Source organism: Triticum aestivum, chromosome 2B (assembly GCF_018294505.1).
Source record: "Triticum aestivum cultivar Chinese Spring chromosome 2B, IWGSC CS RefSeq v2.1, whole genome shotgun sequence".
Classification (NCBI taxonomy): Eukaryota; Viridiplantae; Streptophyta; class Magnoliopsida; order Poales; family Poaceae; genus Triticum; species Triticum aestivum.
In genome coordinates, this window is record NC_057798.1 from 13,128,955 (window position 1) to 13,134,752 (window position 5,798).

Consider the following 5,798-nt stretch of genomic DNA (forward strand, 5'->3'; position numbering starts at 1 on the left):
ATGACAAAGACATGGCAAACAGGGAGCTGAGATGGTGAATGAATCATCCAACTGTTATTGCTCAATTTTCATTAGCAATTGATTAGTTATGCTAATATACCAATAATTGAGCTAGTTAATGAATCAGTCTGCATGCTGGTTTAGATTGTTGTTAATTAGCACACGAGTAGGGGGGGGGGGATTGAAAATCAGATCTCTACCTTCTTCGCAAATTTGCGTCTTCGCCTTACAACTTTTAACCATTGCATTTTTTTTTCTAATATTGTTTTAGGAAGAAAACGTAATATTTGTATCCGAAATGCATCACTGAGTCCTTTCGTGGCTTTGATGCAAAAAATCTAGAAAACTTTGCGTGATTTACTGGTCAAAAAGGTTGATTAGTTGTACGCATTCTAGGGTAGCAAATAAAAGAGAACAGAAGATGTGGTAACCTCACTGTTTTGTAACCCCTTGCCTTGTTTTATCATGACTCTCTAATGGGAGCACAACCACATGAGCTGCTATAACTAGAGTCCTATATGTAGCTAGAATGAAATGTCTTGAACATGAACGGGGACGCTCTGTGTTCTAATGGAGAAATGTTGGATGACAGTGGTACACACCTTGTCAGCTCTGCCTAACCAAGTTTTGGATTCTTGCATGAATATTGTGTGATCCGGCCCCATGCTACATCATATCATATTGTCATGGAAAATCCACCGTTTTTGTGATGAAAAACATATCATGATAGGAAATCCACCGAAGAGATCATCTCACAGGTTGATCAAACATGTCGATGGCACAGTCGTTAGAGCCCGCCCGGTTCTCATAAGACAATCATGATCCTACAGAGATTATCTAATTTTCACTGCTAGGAAGCACATTGCAGAAATGAGATCAGCGTAACAAAAAAGTACACCATAATCCCTGAATTGTCAACTAAACCAACTAAACCACCACCCTTTTCTCAAGGGTTGAAGCTCTAGAAGCTATGTGATCTGCCCATGTCCATGTTAGACAGGGAGACTTTGATGTCACCATGAATATATATGTCAAGTAGTCCTCTGAAGTTCCACCTGAGAGGTACCCCTGCTTGCTACCAACTCACAACCGCACATGCATGCATGCACACATGGACAGTACATTCTCCTAGTCATGAGTCATGACATGTACAATATTTCTAGTGGCATGGACTATGCAGGTTGGCATGCACGCATGCAACTTTAGTTTGGCCTATCCTTTTCCCACAAAGGCCAAAGCTGCTGGTACATTTAGATGTGAAAATGATATCTATGGGGTGTAATCATCAGTGCAAACATGCTCAGAGGCAGCTAGCTAACTTTCCTCCTGGTTCCTACAGGGTTTCACACTTCACATTTGAGCCACTTGCAGTGCAGTGCAAGCCCATGGCTAGCTAGATCCCAAACAGGTGAAGAACTATTTTTTTAGCTGCAACACCTTTCGGATAAAGTTGGGCAAAGGGTGAAAGATTGACTTGCCCGGTGATGATGATTATAGATAGGGACACAGGGAGAAGAACCTAGGGCCAAGTGCATTATTGGCTACTAGAACTAGAATATGATGGCATGCATGTCATGCATGGTAGTAGTTCCCATCTTGGATTCCCTTGTTGTGGAAAACATAGGATCCATGCACAAAAGGGAAAAGGGGAAATGAAAGATAACAAAGGCACACAAAAGGGACTTGTTAAATATAAATCATATATATTAACTAAAAGCCATATTTCCTTGTGAGTAAATTGCACATATGTATGTGTGCTGAAAAAGGAAATTTGGTCGCTTTTTAGCCGAGGTCTGCGTCCCATTGCTCAGTTAATGATGGAGATTTTTTATTTCTTTTGTACATTAATCATATATTTGAAAAGTCGTTCCAGAAATAAGTTGTGGTAAGTGTGGCTCAAGTGAGTAATCAGAATGAAATAATTTATATTTTACAGAAAAATTGATTATTTAAAACCACAAAAAATACAATAATCCACCATAATACAAACCAAAACCTACGAAAGTGCCCTTCTAATCCCGAGCTCAAATGCTTCTCTATAACAGTAAAATAGAAAGAGGAACAAAGATTCTTTTTTAAAGTATTTTTTTACAACAAACATTACTAAGACTTCTTCATGTGCACAAATTTGGTAACGAAGTTGTATTCGTGGAGGTCTGAAAAAATAAAAATAAAACATCACTTCAAAATGCTTCAAAAAATAGTCTTTTTGGGGCATCGATTTTTTGAGTTTCGCTCAGGGTATCAGCAATGTTTTCTTCTTCGCGTAAATTTGCATGTATATAAAACATTCAATAATGATTGTTAATTTTTTTTCTTTTTTACTAATTTTCTTCGATTTAATTCTTCACGATGGTGCATTTGAGATCAGGCGCAGAATCTTCATGTCTCCTGAACGTACGAATTTTGTTGTGTTTACCAGTCATGCAACTTGCACCTTTTTTTTTGGCGAGGAATGCATCATGGACCTTTAGCAAACAAGGATTCGAGGATATTATCGGTTCCCAAGGTAAAAAGGAGAAGATTCATACTAGCTTTTTGTTTAATTTAGACGTGTGTTGGGTGGTTGTGAGCCATGTCGCCCTTGTTTCAGGGAAACGATGTGCCTGTGCACTTTTCTGTTTTTCTTTCCTCCTCTAATCCCTACTCCACGCTCTAGCGTGTTTTATATTGGGTCTGACTGCTCACAAGTCAGTGGATATCTTTTACACGCCAGTCAACTAGAATATTTTTACGCAGCGGAGGCAAGATTGAAAAAAGCTTCCTCGCAAAAAAAAAAGATTGAAAAAAGCTAATCGAGTGGAAATTTCTTACAAATCAGTCGACGAAAAGTTTTCGACAAAGACAACTAGAATGTTTAACACACCAGAGGAAAGACGCAAATCAAATTAAGTTCAGTGACAAAAAAAATCATCGACGCATTAAAAACACAAAGTTTCAGTCGGCCAAAATAAAAATGAGAACATACCCAATAAAACAAAAACAATGGTTGCACAAATTTGAAATGTGCAGCTACCGTAGATTGAAAATGCACCGCATATGGGAAAAAAGAAATGATTCCTTTCTTAAAAAATTGATTGCAGTAAAAAATAAATCAACTGGAATAAAAAAACAGAGCTCACTGGCAGGAAAAAAAATTACAGTCTACCGATGTCCAGCAAATCCGTTATATTTTGGATTCGAATACCTAGTGAATGTTAGATTTTTAGCCATGGCAAATCGAACGTCATGGCAAATTATTTTTACCGAGGGTGATAAGAACGTTCAATTTGCCATGCCTAAAAATTTGACATCAGATTTTTTGCATTTCCATATTTTTTTTTGTTTCTTACATGTGCTTTCTTGGTTGGCCCTGCTTCAATCATTTTTGCCAATCAAACAACTAATTGTTGTTTCACCGAAAAGAATATAGCAAACCTGATAGTATATGCATTTGCAATTATGAATATTCATACATCCAGCACACCTTCTGTGATTACATTATTCAACAATAATCTTATAACAACACTGTTTTAATTTATTATTTCAAAAATAAACACCAAAGAAAGCTTAGAAAGAGATCGTGTGTATATATACCCAGGCACACCCCCATCCCCAAGCCAAGATCCCACGCACGCACCCACACCCATGCACATATCATCCTCACCATCATCATCCCATCATCCTCACTAGCAGCACACATTTCTAAACCCAAAACCACCCGAACGCTCCTCCATGGAGGACCACGGCGCCGGCTGCCACCCCTTGCTCCACGGCCACCTCCAGCCGGCCCACGCCGCGCTCCCCTACGGCCCGTGGGACCCGTCCCTCGCCGCGTTCGACGACGGCAACCACCAGCAGCAGCAGCTGGAGTGCTTCTCGACGGCGTCGGAGCTGCGGGACGCGCTGCTGCGCGCGCTGGCCGAGCTGGAGGCGGCGCGGGGCGCGCACCGGGAGGAGCTGCGGCGCGTGGAGCACGAGGCGGCGCGGCTCGTGGCGTGCGCGGCGGCCGAGCGCGACGAGCTCCGGCGCCACTGCCACTCCCTCCTGCTCCTGCTCCACCACCACACCGCCGCCCAGCCACCGCCGCCGCAGAGCGTGCCCGACCCGCCGCTCCACGGCGTCCTGGGGCTGGGAGGAGGAGTCGTGGCCATGGACGAGGCCGCCACGTCGGAGGAGGAGGCCGAGGTGGAGATGGCGCTGGCGCGGCGGCTGCCGGAGAAGGGGCGGCTGGTGGAGGCGGTGGTGTCGGCGGGCCCGCTCCTGCAGACCCTGCTCCTGGCCGGCCCGCTCCCGCGCTGGCGCCACCCGCCCCCCCCGGCCTCGGCCGACGTCATACCGCCCTTCAACCCCGGCCGCCCCGACGGCAACTACTCCCTATCCTCCACGTCCGCGTCGTCCTCGCCGGAGAGCAACTGCAGCGGCGGGAACGCCCCGCCGCCGGCAGCTCAGCCGCAGCAGCACGCCCTCCCCTGCTTCCACATGAGCTCCTCCTCCTTCTGCATGTAGCGGCGGCACGTGCCATGCAGACCACTGATGAGTTTCTCTATCACTGCCGCTCGTACTACTCCTACTACCACGGTGTGGGATTAGTATAGCTACTTAGCTAGTATATATAATTATTATATAGGGTGATTAATTAGTAATTAGCTGGTGCTTGTGTGTGGTGTAGTATCAAATAATTGGTGTTGCCTGGTTAATCTGTGTGTAATAATTGTTGAAAGTGGGCAAAGATGACATCACTTTGTCAGTGAGAGGAATGCATATATGTGTGTGGATTTGTGTGGTACTAGTAGTACATTCAGTTTTCCCTCAAAAAAAAAAGTAGTATATGTGTGTGGATTTGTGTGGAAGGTGATCTCTGCATGGAAAGCGATCTCTCGAGCACTCACGTCCTTCGCTCAAGGTGATGAGCATGGCTGCAGTGCGTTTGAACTAAAATCACGACAAGAATTATGGAATGGATCAAGTGTAAAATAAGTCACCCTTTGTTACGACGATTTTAATTTGAATGATCCATATTCCATAGTATTCTTTTGGGAGCGACCAGGGATTTCTTTTTGCCAAGGGCGACGAGGGAATTAACCAACTCTCATCTGATTTTATAAATTGTTCAATAGATATCCAAAAATATATTCATAGTTTTGTTTTCATAGCTTAGAAAAAATAAATCTTGCATGGATTCCATTGTACACGATGTCAATTTGACGTTGAGAATAGCAAACTCGTAGGCTTTTTTGTGCGGATGTCTCATGTAAGCACCCTTTCTCTAGTTAGAGAATAGTTTATTTTTTAGCTTTGTTATTTGCTTTAAATTTGAACTAAATACAAAGAAATCTGAGGAAATGCCCCTCGTATGAACACCCTCAAGAAGTGGTCTTTAGCAGTTGTTCTAGAATTCGACGGCATAAATCCAAAATATTCTGGACAAGTGCGTGCAATAGTGGGTGAGATAATAGAGACCGTTAGTTTATCTACGATACTAGACAATAAGTGACATAAAAGCCGCCACCATGATAATTAATATGTCTTAGTTCATTAACATTAAAGCATATTATAAATTTGCCTTATTTTGGGCATAAAGGGTTGAAACCCTCCGTCTCCGCATCACTATGTTGCACACATCCATTCTTATTTCTTATTAAACGGAGTACGTAACAAATACAACCACTACAAAACAGTTACGCAGCGGCGGAGCTATGTGGTGAGCTGGGGGGCTGTGCCCCTCCCCCCACAGCCTTGTAGATATTCCTGAAGATTTTTTTATTTGAAGGGCTTAGCTTAGGGAAAAATTAGCGTTTGGCCCCCCCAACTCTTCA